Here is an 18,194-nt window from a genome sequence, read left to right as displayed (position 1 = left end):
TTCAAGACTATCGACATTCTAGAGCCAAATGTGCTGCCTGGTGTCAGAAAGCTTAGTCTGAGTCACAGGAACATGGGTCCAATGTCCCAAAACACAGCTGAAGGCATCCAAGAATAGCTAAGAGCAAAGCACCGAACTATGAGCTCCAATGTAAATCTGTGCAACAATCAGAAACCTGCAGTCTGGAGAAGACACCAAGACTCCTGAGACGGAAGGAGCAGTTTGCTCATAAGGATTCTGCCAAAATACCTGTAGACAGGTGCAGAAGTGTCAGTGAGGGGTCCAGAAGTCGTTTGTTTGCAGCGATTGCCTCATAAGGTTGTGGAGCATAAGTTGCATTAGCATCTCTGTGTCTCAGGTGCTTATCGAACCCTTAATCATGAGCTGCAAGATCCTTAAACGCGTAGATGATAATGCAACTTTTAACATATAAGCTTTAGTACACGGCTCTGATGTGGACTTGCCTAAACAAAGACTAGTGTATGTCCGCAGGGCTGGATCTATCCTTTGTTCACTGTGTAATATGCACAGTGACAGTGCCCTCTCCAACTCTGATGGGAAGTGACGAGCCGCCCAGAGAGCGCACTGTCACTGCACATTGTAAGGAGAAAACTGGCAAGCGGAGGCCAGCTCACATCAGGTCTTGCATGCTCATATCCCCCGAGTGTGCATGTTTATTTAATCTCCCACAGAAACTAAATATTTGTCGCGATCACAATCCCTCATCCCCAGTAGCTGCTGCCAGGGAGAGTCCACGATAAACATCAGTCAGCCCTGATAGGTGATTATTATCTATGGGGAATAGCCAGCTTTTTTTTTTTTTTCTGTAAAGGGGGTGATCAAGGGGTTAAAACTAAAAACATGTTTTGGAGTGTTGCTCCTCCTCAGTGCCAAGCAGGAGCTGTGATTTTGCTGTGTGCATGGCACTCTCCACTGGAGAAACGTTACTCCTCAAGACCCCGGTTGGAGACCTCACACGGCCAGATCCGATCTCCCGCTTTGCACTGATGAGGAGCAACATCCCGGAACACGGTGTCTGCAAACAGATTCTGGCTTGTCTTTTAGCCCAAGTCATGCGACCAGGGTAGGTATTGACTTGTAGGATTGCTGCTTCCCATAGGTGGCGCTAGTGTTCGGGTTCTCTTTCTTGCTCAAGGGTAATTTGCATATTTAATTTCCTAGAGGCGCATGCACGGCCTATAAGTCTCCTTATGTGACGTCAGGCTCCACATACAGCGATGTTACCCCTGATATTACACAGTGCAGGTTTATTGATAGCGGCCAATGTAATATTACTAGTTTATTCAGGGGCGCGGGGTCTTTTTTTTTTAATCTTCTGGGGCACAGCTTATGCTTTTGGTCATTCCTACATTATTTGGTAAGGGTGTCACAGTTGTATGCTGACATGCCTCTTCATTGTGGTGTCCCCTCCATATAACGCTTCTTTTCCTCGGACCAGTGTGAATAGAGTAGTCATTTTCAGGTGCGTTGTCTCCCCCTAGCGGCGGCAGGTGGTAAGCGGCGCTGTTATGCTGTGCCCCCACCCCCCATGACGCGCTGCCCCAACCACCATGGCGACGTGCACGCGCTCTCCGCCTTCTCGCGAGACTCTCCCGCTCCCGCCCGCGGGGCCGCTCTAGGAATGTCCGTTGTAACTGCGCACTAGCCTCCGCTCACTGCCGACCAATGGGAGCGCGGGACGTGACCCCGGAAGCGGAAGTAGTCTGGTTACCAGGAGCAGAAGAGAACTGGAAGAGCAGAAGAACCGAAGCGTCTGTGACCGGGGGCGGAGGTCAGTGTGCGGCCGGCGGGGGCCGGGTGTGTGCCGGCTTCTCTGCTGAGATGTCACCTATGTGTGGCGTCCTGCTGTGGGACTAGAAGTACCAGCCTGCCTGCCAGCCCCTGTATACGGGCTGCCTGCTCTGGTTGTCATGGAGGTGGTGGGAGTGTGAGCTTCGGGCTGCCGGCGGTCTCCTCACTGACAGCAGCCATATGTCAGCGACCTGTCTGCGCCGACCGCTCAGGCTCCTCCATCATAAGACGGCCAGCACTGACTACGGGGGCTGCACGGCTCAGACTACAGGGGCTGTTCTGCACTGATCACCTCTGCGCCTCTGCCTGCGCTGCTGTTCTGCTTGCTCCGTGCCTCTGCCTCCGCAGAGGTTCTGCTCGCTCTGCGGTTCTTCCCGCGCTGCTGTGACTCTCCTTGCTCGCTCTGCGGTTCTTCCCGCGCTGCTGTGACTCTCCTTGCTCGCTCTGCGGTTCTTCCCGCGCTGCTGTGACTCTCCTTGCTCGCTCTGCGGTTCTGCCCGCGCTGCTGTGATTCTCCTTGCTCGCTCTGCGGTTCTGCCCGCGCTGCTGTGATTCTCCTTGCTCGCTCTGCGGTTCTGCCCGCGCTGCTGTGACTCTCCTTGCTCGCTCTGCGGTTCTGCCCGCGCTGCTGTGACTCTCCTTGCTCGCTCTGCGGTTCTGCCCGCGCTGCTGTGATTCTCCTTGCTCGCTCTGCGGTTCTGCCCGCGCTGCTGTGATTCTCCTTGCTCGCTCTGCGGTTCTGCCCGCGCTGCTGTGATTCTCCTTGCTCGCTCTGCGGTTCTGCCCGCACTGCTGTGACTCTCCTTGCTCGCTCTGCGGTTCTGCCCGCGCTGCTGTGATTCTCCTTGCTCGCTCTGCGGTTCTGCCCGCGCTGCTGTGATTCTCCTTGCTCGCTCTGCGGTTCTGCCCGCGCTGCTGTGATTCTCCTTGCTCGCTCTGCGGTTCTGCCCGCGCTGCTGTGACTCTCCTTGCTCGCTCTGCGGTTCTGCCCGCGCTGCTGTGACTCTCCTTGCTCGCTCTGCGGTTCTGCCCGCGCTGCTGTGACTCTCCTTGCTCGCTCTGCGGTTCTGCCCGCGCTGCTGTGACTCTCCTTGCTCGCTCTGCGGTTCTGCCCGCGCTGCTGTGACTCTCCTTGCTCGCTCTGCGGTTCTGCCCGCGCTGCTGTGACTCTCCTTGCTCGCTCTGCGGTTCTGCCCGCGCTGCTGTGACTCTCCTTGCTCGCTCTGCGGTTCTGCCCGCGCTGCTGTGACTCTCCTTGCTCGCTCTGCGGTTCTGCCCGCGCTGCTGTGACTCTCCTTGCTCGCTCTGCGGTTCTGCCCGCGCTGCTGTGACTCTCCTTGCTCGCTCTGCGGTTCTGCCCGCGCTGCTGTGACTCTCCTTGCTCGCTCTGCGGTTCTGCCCGCGCTGCTGTGACTCTCCTTGCTCGCTCTGCGGTTCTGCCCGCGCTGCTGTGACTCTCCTTGCTCGCTCTGCGGTTCTGCCCGCGCTGCTGTGACTCTCCTTGCTCGCTCTGCGGTTCTGCCCGCGCTGCTGTGACTCTCCTTGCTCGCTCTGCGGTTCTGCCCGCGCTGCTGTGACTCTCCTTGCTCGCTCTGCGGTTCTGCCCGCGCTGCTGTGACTCTCCTTGCTCGCTCTGCGGTTCTGCCCGCGCTGCTGTGACTCTCCTTGCTCGCTCTGCGGTTCTGCCCGCGCTGCTGTGACTCTCCTTGCTCGCTCTGCGGTTCTGCCCGCGCTGCTGTGACTCTCCTTGCTCGCTCTGCGGTTCTGCCCGCGCTGCTGTGACTCTCCTTGCTCGCTCTGCGGTTCTGCCCGCGCTGCTGTGACTCTCCTTGCTCGCTCTGCGGTTCTGCCCGCGCTGCTGTGACTCTCCTTGCTCGCTCTGCGGTTCTGCCCGCGCTGCTGTGACTCTCCTTGCTCGCTCTGCGGTTCTGCCCGCGCTGCTGTGACTCTCCTTGCTCGCTCTGCGGTTCTGCCCGCGCTGCTGTGACTCTCCTTGCTCGCTCTGCGGTTCTGCCCGCGCTGCTGTGACTCTCCTTGCTCGCTCTGCGCCTCTGCCCGCGCTGCTGTGACTCTCCTTGCTCGCTCTGCGCCTCTGCCCGCGCTGCACCTGGTGACTGCTCTGCTCTACATACACCAGCTTTAGTAATGGCTGCAAAATCAGACTGCAGGGGTTTTGTTTGTAATCTGTAACTATGGAGACACATAGGGCTGAGTAGAAGCTTTAGGTGTAAAACCGTTTTTTGTTTAACTGGATGTCTTTCATGCTTTGTTTTGTTTTCCTTTTGGTAATGTGAACATCTTTAATTTTTTTTGCATACCTGTGGATATGTTTTATACACGTGTGCAACACATAATTACTGTACGCTCTGTGGGTCTGCAGGAGCATCAGACTGATTCATTCAAAGGGGTTTATTCCCGGCTTTAGGCTGGATTCTGAGTATACACTATGAGCTAGAGAGCGGCCCTGTGTGTCCTGATCCGAACTCCTCAGCCTGATAACCATATACGAGACTCGCAGGGTTAGGAGACCTGCGGTCAATCTGTGCTCAGACTGTGAAATATAGATGTGTGAATCCGGCTTTACTTCATGGACTCTGCAGGAATCAGTAGCTTACCTTCCATTGAACTTGTTTTTTTCCACTACGCAAACAAAAATTTGTGAGGAACCTTTTCTGTAGCGTGTAAACAGGGTTCTAGATGCCCCACACACACTTCCATTGTGTGCAGTCTTGATTTCACCCTAAACTCGGAACATACCTAGGAGACATGAGCCGTGGCTTGTGCTGCCTTTTCTCCCCTCGTTCTCTGCATAAAATCTGCACATCAGTATGTCCCATGGTGGGCTGTAGTGTAATGTTATACATAAGCGCTAAAGACAAATTTCCCAGGTGACTTCTTTGTGGTATTCACAAGATGATGGTTACTTAAAGGGAACTTGTCACCAGGTTTTTGTTACCCCATCTGAGTGCAGCATAATGTGGGCGCGAAGACTCTGATTCCAGATTCACTTACTGGTTTGTTTGATACAGGTTTGATAAAATCAGTGTTCTCTGCTGCAGATATAGCAGTTCCCTGAATGCTGAGCCCATTATAACTCCACCCACACCACTGGCAGATTTCTCTGTAAACTTTGCGTAGGCAGAAAGCTGCCAATCAATTGTGGGGGCAGAGTTATACAGAGCTCAAGAATATGGAGGACTACATGGCAGCAGGTTTACTAGTCCTCTAGTGATGATCTCCTGCTAAATTAGGAATTGTTATCAAAACCACAGCAAGCAGCCGAGTTATTGGCATATCACTGGAATCCGGGTCTTTGTCCCTACATTATGCCGTCCCTTTTAATCTCTCAAAAGGCAATATTATTAAAGTCCTTTCCAGTGTGTGTCTTTTTTTTTTTTTCTTTCACAATTTGCTACCAGTAATATACCGTATGTACAGTGACTTCAATAGAATACTTACTGTCTTCTGCCGTATCCAGCATTTATCTCTTCCCTATCTTTCATCTTATGACTGCAACTCTGACTTGTCTGCTCGCATTGCGGAGCATTAGTTTCTCAATTAAAAGGGGTTGCACACTACTCAAGAGAACCCTTTCTCAATCACTATGTCCCCCCCCCCCCCCTTCAATAAAATAACAATTCCCAGGGCTTGTGTTACGTTATGTCAGACAGTCATTGTGGCCATTCAGCGGCCCCTTTACTCTCCTCTCCCCAAGAGAAATTAGAAATCCAGAGGAAGTCTTTCTCTGAATGTCAATGTTTCTGGGATCGTGATTGCACAACATCACGGGTGTAAGGGGAATAAAAAAAAAAAAAATATTGGAGAAACTTTTTAAAGCAACCTATGGACACAGTAGATGTGAGCATCTGCCAGACTACATTAAGGGTGTGTGCACACGTTGCGGATTTGGCTGTGGATTTTTCAGCGCAGATTTTGCTAAATCCGCAGGTAAAATGACCTGCCTTTTACCTGCGGATTTAGTGCAGACTTTGTACGGATTGCGCCTGCGTTTTTACACCTGCGGATTCATATAATGGAAGAGGTGTAAAATCGCTGCGGATTCCACACAAAGAATTGACATGCTGCGGAAAATAAACCGCAGCAAATGTGTGCTAATTTTCCGCAGCATGTGCACAGCCGAGAAAACTGCTGCGGATCCGCAGCCAAATCTGCAACATGTGTACATACCCGCAAGGGTTTGTCCACTACTGGGACAACCAAGGGGTTCCTGTGAAAATAAAAACACTCATACTCTCCTCCTATGCCGGTGACGTTTCAGCGGTGTTGGCAATGGCATTTCCGGGGTTCACGTGAGGATGCTACATCATGTGAGCCCTGCACCCGATCACCACTGACGTCACTGTCTCTGCATTCGGACATATAAGTAATTAAGAGTGAGAGCTGTGGCCCCCTCTCTCTTTCTTTTTTTTTTTTTTTTTTTTTTTTTTATATTAATGCGTATAAAGGCTGAGGCAGTGATGCTGGCGCTGGGCTCACGTGTCATAAGAATCACACATGAGCCCAGGGACAGCCAGTGCCAACACCGCTGGAATGGTGCCGGCATAGGAGGTCAGTATAACTGTTTATATTTTCATAGGAATTAATATTCAGACTGAGAAGATGTTGTCCTAGTAGTGGACAACAGCCCCTTTAGTGTAGTCTGACAGATTCTCACATCTACTGTGTCCATATATTACATTACTGACTATTCATTGACGTTACCATCATCTAGTTTTAGATTTTTCTTGTAGTGATTCCCGACTTCAATTTACAATGAGGTATGATAGAGAGCCTTTATTAAATGCTTCAGTTTCCATCACAGCAACAATATTTCTAAGATTTTGTCATGTGAGGTGTAACAAGAGTCTAAACTGTGATTATTCACATCCCTTTCATGTTGGGCAGGATGAGACTCATCTGTATAATGGGGCGTGCTGTCATTTACTCATCATTTCAGGTTTACATCTCCCTCTCTCATCAGTCAACATCACAGAAGTGCATTCCCTGACCTCTGCCGCTGTGAATTGCTGGATCAGGGATGCACAGCACCTGTTTGATCTGGATTAAGCTTCTAAAATGAGATTTTGGAACCTCCGGTTCAATAATTGAGATTCCAGAACTTTTGTTCTTAATTGTCAACAGCTTTTTAAAAGAGCCAGTATCCATTGGCTACAATTTCACAGGTCAGATAATCATTTCCCAGTAAAAAAAAAAAAAAAAAAAATCAATCTGTTATGTTGAAACATAACTTTTACTTCATCCCTTAAGGGGAATCTGTCACCTCATTTATATATGAGATGCGGCCACCGCCACCAGTGGCTTATCTACAGCATTCTGTAATGCTGTAGATGAGCCCCCGATGTAACCTGAAAGAGAAGAATAACGAGTTAGATTATACTCACCCGGGGGTCCGGTCCGATGGGTGTCGCGGTCCGGCGCCTCCCATCTTCTAGCAATGACATCCTCCTCTTTACTTCTGCCGCGGCTCCTGCACAGGCATACTATATCTTCCCTGTTGAGGGCAGAGTAAAATACTGCAGTGGGCAGGCGCCGGACCTCTCTGACCTTTCCCGGTGCCTACGCACTGCAGTACTCTGCTCTTCCCTCAACAGAGCAGATAAAGTACGCCTTCGCAAGAGCCGCAGCAGAAGTAAGAAGGAGGACGTCATCGCTAGAAGATGGGAGGAGCCGGACCCCCGGGTGAGTATAATATAACTTGTTTTTCTTCTCTTTCAGGTTGCATCAGGGCCTTATCTACAGCAGGGCTGTGGAGTCGGAGTCGTGGAGTCGGAGTTAGTTTTGGTCGGAGTCGGTAGAAATGTACCGACTCCAGCTTTAAAAAAAATGTATTAATATTTCATAATTGAACTTTCATATGAATTTTATAAATGTTACTCAAATATATGTTCTATCAAACTATGAACAACAGTGATAAGCAGTTCTGCTGGAGATAGACATTTCTTACTTCTTGTGTGTCACTGTTCTCCACTGCCCTTATCTAATCTTATACTTGGTTAACCTCATGCTGCCCCAACCCCCCTACTTACAATGTATGAAACTGAAAATGTGTTGCAAATTCTTAGTAGTAAAGCTCCTCCTCTAGACTAGATCATACTAGGTGTGCGTCTTCCAAGCATCTCACAGCTGCCTGCTACTCAGAAGAGGAAGACTGTAAGGAGTATTATCCTTTCAACAAACTTTGCATCAGTTAACTGTGAGTACATGAGGAATAATAACAGTATTACTGACCACTATATCAGTTGTACGACCTGGCAATAATTTTGTACAATTGTTTTTAGGAAAAACAATTGTCATTTGGATTGTGAATGCCGAATTAAAAACCTGAGAATGTCAAAGAAGCATCACATTAAATCAGCTGTATTTGAACATTTCACCATCACTCAAGATAGAAAACATTATGTCTGTCAGTGTATGACAAATGATCCAGACGAAAACAAATGCTGTGAAGCCAAGATGAGTGCATATTCAGGCAAAGATAAAAATGCTCCTACCAGAGCTTCTAATCTAAAGAGACATTTACAGCGCTTTCATCCCGAAGTACTGAAAGCAGTGGATGGGAAAGACTGCATCCAAACCAATGAACCAGTGCCCAGCTCTTCCAGCCAAACAAAGGAGCAGAGAACTTTGCAGCCATCAGTTGCAAGATATTTTGTCAGTGACAAAGTTACTGTGACAATGACAGTAGATACATTTAAAAAACAGATCATAGAGCTTGTTGTAAAGGATAGTGTGCCTATTTCATTATTTTCACGACCAGCTTTTATGTGTCTGAATGGGGAAATGGCCCGCAAGCTTGGTGTTTCTCTGGAGAGAGAGAGTATTAGAAAATTAGTAATCGAAGAAGCTTTTAAACAAAAGGAAGAACTTAAAAAAAACTCTCAAGGATGCTTTCTGTTTCTTAAAATGGATGCCTGCACACGTCACAGAGTGAACTATTTTGCCATCAATGTCCGATTTGTTTGTGACAAAAATGAAATAGTTACCAAGACATTGGCAGTAACAGACACCAAAGCTCATCACACCAGTGAGTTTCTCCAGGTCTTGGTGGAAAAGGTTCTGCAAGACTATGAACTTAAAAAAGAGCAAGTTCTTTCTGTCGTAACTGACAATGCTTCAAATATGATAAGTACTATTAAGCTAATGAATGAGAGTAATGATGGTGACCAGCAGCTAGAAGAACATTCTGGGTCCACAGACACAGAAATGTTTGAAACAGAGGAACACAGTATTGTAACTGAGGAGCAAACTGAAGTTGCTTCAGATGAACAGCAACATGATAGTTTAGATCTTGTTGAAACTGTCAATATGTTCTTTCATTCATCACATGCGCTGTGTTGTGCATACGCTACAGCTGGCTATAAGAGACTGTCTGCAAGAAGGACATGCTGCTGCACTGATTGGCAAGGTGAGAAAATTGGCTACTGTTGCCAGAACCCCTAAAGTTGACTCAATTTTGAAGAGACGTGCTGGAAAAGGGGCAATTATTGATCAAGCTACACGATGGGGCAGTACTTACTTAATGATTCAGCGCTTGGTTGAACTGAAAACCTTTCTTGTAGACATGGCTAACCCTCAACTGACGCTAAATGAACGTCAGTGGAATCAGGTGACTGAGCTGGAAAAATTGCTAGAGCACCCATTTACAGTGACTAAAAAATTACAAGCAGAGGACTTAACTCCAGGTATTTTCTTAAGAGTGGAAGAACCTGATGTTTCGCCTGTCCCAAAGAGGAGGGTTAATTGCAAGTGGCATTGCTACATCAATGAAACGGAGAGAGGAGCTACTATTACAAAATAACATTCTTTTGGCAGCTGTTTATGTAGACCCAATGCATTGGATTCTTCTAGATGATCAACAGCTAAGTAAAGGAAAAGAAGCTCTGTTTGAAATAGCAGTAAGGATGAAAGGGTTGCAGAACAGTCAGGAGGAACAAGAAGAATTTGGTCGTCCTGCCACATCTTCACCTTCATCATCAACTGATGAAGAATTTCATTTCGAAAAATATTTGGATCACAAGGACCGTGCAAAGCGTTCCCGCATAGAAGAAGAGTCATCCCCATCAAGGAACACAGCCAGTACATTTCAGCAGAATTTTTCATGTGCACTAAAAGAAATTGAGAAATTTGACCGTTCATCAAAAATAACAGTGCAACAAGCGATTCCTCTGTATCCTGACATTGTCAGAGATGTTGCCCGAGTGGTTACTGCTTTGCCACCAACACAAGTTAGTGTAGAGAGGTTGTTCTCTGCTCTCAAAATAATTAGATCAGATTTGAGGGCATCCATGAAGGAGGATCTGACAGAGGCAATACTTTTTCTGAGGACAAATTTATAGATTTCTTCTTATTAACTGCATAAGTGTTTATTGCATATTTACTTACAGTTTAGAAAAGTTTAGAAAAGTTTTTTGCTATATTCTAATTGTATTCTAATAAATGTAGTTTTTGCTCTAAGTGGTCTGATTACTTATATGATGGTGAGAAAGTGAATAAGCACGATGTTTAATATTTTACAACAGTAAATTTGTTGTTATGAATTGGCCATTTATGAAGGACTCGGAGCCGGAGCCTGATAAAATCCAGGAGTCGGAGTCGCAACTGTGGCTTACCGACTCCACAGCCCTGATCTACAGCATTACCGAATGCTGTAGATAAGCCCCTGATGGCGGTAGCTGCAACTCATAGGGCAAAAATGAGGTGACAGATACCCTTTAAAGAAGATCCCAACAATAGTGTTTAGAAAACATTGAGGAGGGCAACCCATTTAGCATTTAAGGTGTCGCTTCAGAAAAGTCGCAACTGCTTCTCTATTACTCGAAACTCATCACATGTTTCAGGTGTATGGTCTGTTCACACGTCTGTATAACTATTCTGTTTACCTGTCCCATTTCTTCAAGGTGAAACAGACAAACAGAATGATGATCTTGTGACGTCCTGTTTCAAACGGAAGAAGGACTCAGTGTAAAAAATCTGACACCAGACAGCTGACGGACCCCATTAACCCCTTAATCCCATATGACGTAATATCCCGTCCATGTGCCCTGGGACTTAATTCCCAGGGACGGGATAGTACGTCATAGCGATCAGCGGCGCCCACGTGGTGAGCGCCGCTGATCGCGGCTGGGTGTCAGCTGATTATCACAACTGACACCCGGCACAATGTGTCAGGGGCGGTCACGGACCGCCCCCGACACGTTAACCCCTTGCACACCGCGATCAAACACGATCGCGGTGTACCGGTGGTTAAAGGGAAGCATCGGCAGGGAGGGGGCTCCCTCCGTGCTTCCCTGAGCCCCCCACGGCAGCGCAATGTGCACCGCTGCTGCGGGGGGCGGGGCTCCTTCCCTGCAGGCCCCCGAATCCAAGATGGCGACGGGGGCCTGCAGGGAGCTGGCTTCCTCAGTGCCTGCAAAGAGCAGGCACGAGGAAGCCTGCTGCACTGCCTGTGACAGATCGCTGATCTGTCACAGTGATCTGTCACAGGACAGTGATGTCCCACCTGGGACAATGTAATAAAGTTAAAAAAAAAAAGTGTTAAAATAATTTTAAAAAATCGCCAAATAAATTAGAAAAAAAAATATTCCCCCCAATAAATTCATTTTTTAGAAATAAAAAAGAAACAAAACAATAAAAGTACACGTTTGGTAGCGCCGCGTCCGTAACGACCTGCCCTATAAAACTGTCCCATTAGTTAACCCCTTTAGCGAACACCTTAAAAAATAGAAAACAAAGCAAAAAATAATTATTTATTATCATACCGCCGAACAAAAAGTGCAATAACGCGCGATCAAAAAGATGCATATAAATATCCATGGTACCGCTGAAAACTTCATCTTGTCCCGCAAAAAACGAGCCGCAATACAGCATCATCAGCGAAAAAATAAAAAAAAGTTATAGCTTGCAGAATAAAGCGATGCAAAAATAATTATTTTTTATATAAAATAGTTTTGCATAAAACAAAACATAAAAAAAACAACCTAAATAAGGTATCGCTGTAACTGCACTGACCCGAAGAATAAAACCGCTTTATAAATTTTACCGCACGCGGAACGGTGTAAACGCACCCCCCCCCAAGAAATTCATGAAACGCTGGTTTTTGTTCACTCTGCGTCCCAAATATCGGAATAAAAAGCGACCAAAAAATGTCACGTGCCCGAAAATGGTACCAATAAAAACGTCACCTTGTCCCGCAAAAAATAAGACCTCACATGACTCGGTGGGTCAAAATATGGAAAAATTATAGCTCTCAATATGTGGTGATGCAAAAACTATTTTTACAATAAAAAGCGTCTTTTAGCGCGTGACAGCTGCCAAACATAAAAACCGCCATAAATAGTAAATCAAACCCCCCGTTATCACCGCCTTAGTTAGGGGAAAATAATAAAATTAAAAGAAAATGTATTTATTTCAATTTTCCCATTAGGGTTAGGGCTAGGGTTGGGGCTGAGATTAGGGTTAGGGGTGTGTTGGGGTTAGGGTTGGAGTTAGAATTGGGGGTTTCCACTGTTTGGGCACATCAGGTGCTCTCCATATGCAACATGGTGTCTGATCTCAATTCCAGCCAATTCTGAGTTGAAAAAGTCAAATGGTGGTCCTTCCCTTCCAAACTCTGCCATGCGCCCAAACAGTGTTTTACCCCCACATATGGGGTATCAGCCTACTCAGGACAAATTGCAAAACAACTTTCGGGGTCCAATTTCTCCTGTTACCCTTAGGCTGTGTCCACACGCTGCGGATTAGGTGCGGATTCTGTAAAAACCGCAGGTCAAAATACCTGCGGATTGCTGTGCGGTTTTTCATCTCCTCAATGATTTTTTAATTGTACCGCTGTACGTTATAAACTTCTGTGAAGCCCTTGTGGGTTCAAAGTTCTCACCACATATCCTAGATAAGTTCCTTGGGGGGTCTAGTTTCCAAATTTGGGTCACTTGTGGGGGGTTTCCACTGTTTAGGTACATCAGGGGCTCTCCAAAAGTGACATGGCGTCCGATTTGAATTTCAGCCAATTTTGCATTGAAAAAGTCAAACGGCGCTCCTTCCCTTCTGAGCTCAGCCATGCGACCAAACAGTGGTTCCCCCCCACATATCAGGTATCAGCGTACTCAGGACAAATTGCACAATAAATTTTGCAGTCCAATTTCTCCTGTTACCCTTGGTAAAATAAAAAAAATTGAACCTGAAGTATTTTTTTTGTGAAAAAAAAGTTAAATGTTAATTTTTTTTTTTTTAAATATTCAAAAAATTCCTGTGACGCACCTAAAGGGTTAATAAACTTCTTGAATGTGGTTTTGAGCACCTTAAGTGGTGCAGTTTTTAGAATGGTGTCACTTTTGGGTATTTTCTATCATATAGACCCCTCAAAGTGGCTTCAAATGTGATGTGATCCGTAAAAATAAAATGGTGTTGCAAAAATGAGAAATCGCTGGTCAATTTTTAACCCTTATAACTTCCTAACAAAAAAAAATTTTGGTTCCAAATTTGTGCTGATGTAAAGTAAACATGTGGGAAATGTTACTTATCAAGTTTTTTGTGTGCCGTATCTCTGTGATTTAAGGGCATAAAAATTCAAAGTTGGGAAATTGCGAAATTTTCACCAAATTTCCGTTTTTTTTCACAAATGCAAGTTATTTGAATGAAATTTTACCACTAACATGAACTACAATATGTCACGAGAAAACAATGTCAGAATCACCGGGATCCATGGAAGCGTTTGAGTTATTACCTCATAAAGGGACAGTGGTCAGAATTGTAAAAATTGGCCTGGTCATGAATGTGCAAACCACCCTTGGGGCTTAAGGGGTTAATTATTGGGGTTCTCTGATTCAGTTGGGAATGAGACGTCACAGAATGCTAATTCTGTTGGTCCGTGCTGTTTCTTCTACATAGAACAAAGATCTATAATGAAAGGCGCGCAGGACTCACAATATAGAAAATAACAGAATTCACTCTGATACATAAGAATTAAAAGAATAATGCAATATAAATATAATATCAGATACAAAGAAAATCACTAACCTTTCATTAGGTAAATGCTACTCCATCGGATTATAAATGTAGCGATCATTATATAAATATAGAGTACGTGTACACTCCCTGACAGAAGTTGTCGCTTATCCATGTTATGTAAATAAAAGCTTATAACCTGACGTTAAATTCATCCATTGGTTGTATAAATTATTCTTTTGAAAGCTGAAACCCTCCGAAATGTGGTTTAGGTTAAAAAAATAAATTGCCATCAATGCAGAAATATTGATCATTTAATGGACACAGAATGGTCAGATTTTGGCAAGACAAAAGTTTTGTCGGCCACAGAAAGTAATGTGATATTCAAACAAATAACTTAAAATACAAATATATGTTGCATAACATTGGTGAATGAAGTTGTGGTGCTATTAGTCATTTTAAATATTTTGTGTGACTTCCATTAGCTTGAATGACTGCATCCATGCGGTTCAACAATGATTCATACAATTTATTAATGAAGTCATCAGGGATAGCAAAGAATGCAGTCTTACATGCCTCCCAGAGTTCATCTAGATTCTTTGGTTTTGTCTTCCAAGCTTCCTCTTTCATCCTACCCCAAACATGCTCAATGATGTTCATGTCTGGTGACTGGGCTGGCCAGTCCTTGAGCACCTTGATCTTTTTTGCCTGGAGGAACTTTGTTGTAGAGATGGATGTGTGAGATGGAGCACCATCCTGCTGCAGAATTTGACCCCTTTTATGATTTGGATTATAAGAGGTAGCTAATACTTCTTGATATTTTAGGCTATTGATATTGCCTTCCACCTTGCAAATGTTTTGCACACCCCCATACTGAATGTAACCCCAGACCATGATCTTTCCATCACCAAATTTAACTGTTTTCTGGGAGTATTTTGGATCCATACGGGCTCCAGTAGGTCTCCTGCAGTATTTGCGGTGGCTGTGGTGTAATTCTACTGAAGATTCATCAGAGAAATCCACCTTCTACCACTTTTCCAGCGTCCATCTGTTTAGCAGGCTGTGGGACTTTGCAAATGCCACAGGTTTTTTTTTAATTTGCCTTTTGTTTAGTGCTGGCTTCTGGGCACTGATTTGACCATGGAGGCCATTTGTAGACCGAATCCAACAAACCGTTATAGTTGACCCAGGGACTTGAGGTGACCAGGCCTGTTGGAGCTCTGAAGAGTGGCTTGCTTTGGATTTTCTAACCAACAAACGTTCCTCCTGAGCAGTTGTCTTGCGGGGTCTGCTGGACCTGGGCTTGTCAAACACATCTCCAGTCTCTTCGAATCTTTTTTTTTTAATTCTTTGTTCTTAACGCTGAGACACATTAAAGGTGCCAGCCACCTCTGCAGTGGATCTGGTCTTCAGCCTCTTGATAATCCAGGCTTTGGTCGCAGGGTGAATTTTTAGCATATTGTCAGAGCTCAAGTGAAGGTCTGGGGGTGCTGGATTTCTTTTTATACACACCCACTAATTAACCGATCATTTACTGAGCACAGGTGAGGATGTAAACTAGGATTATATGACCAGGCAACAAAACTTTTCTCTTTCCAAAATCTGACCATTCTGTGTCCATTAAATGATCAATATTTCTGCTGCATTGATGCCAATTTATTTTCTTAACCAAAACCACATTTCGGAGGGTTTCAGCTTTCAAAAGAATAATTTATACAACCAATGGATGAATTTAACGTCAGGTTATAAGCTTTTATTTACATAACATGGATAAGCGACATAACTTCTGTCAGGGAGTGTATACTTAATTTCCTGATCCAGTATCATTAACCATCTCTATATATAAGAATGAATGTGTGTGTACCACCAACCAATCACGAAGCATCTTTCATTTCACCAGAGCTATTCAAAAGAAGCTGAGCTGTGATTGGTTGCTATGAGCAACAGTTTTCCTTGCAAACAATCTCTAAGCATCTCTCATTTCACCAGAGCTGGTTAAAAGTAGCTGAGCTCTGATTGGTTGCTATGACCAACAGTTTTTCCACGTGACAAAACCTCAGCAGACACTGACATGGTGGAAGTCAGGGCAATTGCCTTCAAATGCTCTGGTACTGACCCCAGGCTCTCTTAAAGGGATCCTCTGTACAGAAGTGAGGGAAAATCCACTCTGCGCTTTGGTACTGACCCCAGGCCTCTCTTAAAGGGATCTCCGGTATGGAAGTTAGGATAAATCCTTCAGCGCTCTGATTCTCACCTCAGGCTTCTATTAAAGGGATCATTGGTATGGAAGTCAGGGCAAATCCACTCAGTGCTCTGGTTCTGACGCCAGGCCTCTCTTAAAGGGATCCCCTGTATGGAAGTTAGGACCGTTCCACTCAGCGCTCTGTTTCTGACTCCAGGCTGACGGGATGATGTGGGATATTGGTGGTAGTAGTCCGGTAGCTCTGGCTGATGGGTTGATGTGGGATATTAGTGATGGTAGTCCGGTGGCTCTGGCTGATGGGACAATTTGGGATATTATGGGTAGTAGTCCGGTAGCTCTGGCTGACGGGATAATGTGGGATATTAGTGGTAGTAGTCCGGTGGCTCTGGCTGAGGGGACTATGTGGGATATTAGTGGTAGTAGTCCGGTAGCTCTGGCTGACGGGATGATGTGGGATATTAGTGGTAGTAGTCTGGTGGCTCTGGCTGACGGGATGATGTGGGATATTAGTGGTAGTAGTCCGGTAGCTCTGGCTGACGGGATGATGTGGGATATTAGTGGTAGCAGTCCGGTGGCTCTGGCTGACGGGATGATGTGGGATATTGGTGGTGGTAGTCCGGTGGCTCTGGCTGACGGGATGATGTGGGATATTGGTGGTAGTAGTCCGGTGGCTCTGGCTGACGGGATGATGTCGGATATTGGTGGTAGTAGTCCGGTAGCTCTGGCTGACGGGATGATGTGGGATATTAGTGGTAGTAGTCTGGTGGCTCTGGCTGACGGGATGATGTGGGATATTATGGGTAGTAGTCCGGTAGCTCTGGCTGATGGAATGATGAGGGATATTAGGGGTAGTTGTCCGGTGGCTCTGGCTGATGGGATGATGTGGGATATTAGGAGTAGTAGTAGTCCGGTAGCTCTGGCTGACGGGATGATGTGGGATATTAGTGGTAGTAGTCCGGTAGCTCTGGCTGACGGGATGATGTGGGATATTAGTGGTAGTACAGTCATGGCCAAAAGTTTAGAGAATGACACAAATATTAATTTTTACAAAGTCTACTGCTTCATTTTTTTCTAATGGCAATTTGCATATACTCCAGAATGTTATAAAGAGTGATCAGCTTAACAGCAATTACTTGCAAAGTCAATATTTGCCTAGAAAATTATCTTTATCCCCCAAAACACATTTCAACATCATTGCAGCCCTGCCTTAAAAGGACCAGCTAACATCGTTTCAGTGATTGCTCCATTAACACAGGTGTGGGTGTTGATGAGGACAGGGCTGGAGATCAATCTGTCATGATTAAGTAAGAATGACACCACTGGACACTTTAAAAGGAGGCTGGTGCTTGTCATCATTGTTTCTCTTCTGTTAACCATGGTTATCTCTAAAGAAACACGTGCAGTCATCATTGCACTGCACAAAAATGGCCTAACAGGGAAGAGTATCGCAGCTAGAAAGATTGCACCTCAGTCAACAATGTATTGCATCATCAAGAACTTCAAGGAGAGAGGTTCCCTTGTTGCCGAAAAGGCTCCAGGGCGCCCAAGAAAGACCAGCAAGCGCCAGGACCGTCTCTTAAAAGTGTTTCAGCTGCAGGATCGGGCTACCAGCAGTGCAGAGCTTGCTCAGGAATGGCAGCAGGCAGGTGTGAGTGCATCTGCACGCACTGTGAGGCGGAGAATCTTGGAGCAAGGCCTGGTCTCAAGGAGGGCAGCAAAGAAGCCACTTCTCTCCAGAAAAAATATCATGGACAGACTGATATTCTGCAAGAGGTACAGGAAGTGGACTGCTGAGGACTGGGGTAAAGTCATTTTCTCTGATGAATCCCCTTTTCGATTGGGACATCTGGAAAACGGCTTATTCGGAGAAGACCAGGTGAGCGCTACCACCAGTCTTGTCTCATGCCAACTGTCAAGCATCCTGAAACCATTCATGTGTGGGGTTGCTTCTCAGCCAAGGGAATGGGCTCTCTCTCTCAGTCTTGCCTAAAAACACAGCCATGAATAAAGAATGGTACCAGAATGTCCTCCAAGAGCAACTTCTCCCAACCGTCCAAGAGCAGTTTGGCGATCAACAATGCCTTTTTCAACATGATGGAGCACCTTGCCATAAAGCAAAGGTGATAACTAAATGGCTCAGGGAACAAAACATAGAGATTTTGGGACCATGGCCTGGAAACTCCCCAGATCTTAATCCCATTGAGAACTTGTGGTC

General features: G+C 45.9%; 1 protein-coding gene across 4 annotated transcripts in view; it reads left to right on the top strand.

The window, feature by feature from the left end:
- Positions 1-1,641: 1,641 nt before the first annotated feature.
- Positions 1,642-18,194, top strand: part of CEP350 (centrosomal protein 350) — a 132,188-nt gene continuing 115,635 nt past the window's right edge. For all 4 annotated transcript variants that reach the window (XM_073571357.1, XM_073571356.1, XM_073571355.1 and 1 more), the window contains exon 1: positions 1,642-1,792. The gene's annotated coding sequence lies outside the window, so the exon portion shown is untranslated. The remainder of the gene's footprint in view (positions 1,793-18,194) is intronic.

Source organism: Dendrobates tinctorius, unplaced genomic scaffold, assembly GCF_039654945.1.
Source record: "Dendrobates tinctorius isolate UK_male_01 unplaced genomic scaffold, ASM3965494v1 ptg000029l, whole genome shotgun sequence".
Classification (NCBI taxonomy): domain Eukaryota; kingdom Metazoa; phylum Chordata; class Amphibia; order Anura; family Dendrobatidae; genus Dendrobates; species Dendrobates tinctorius.
The sequence above is the reverse complement of the archived record's forward strand: the minus strand, read 5'-3'. Positions and strand labels throughout refer to the sequence as shown.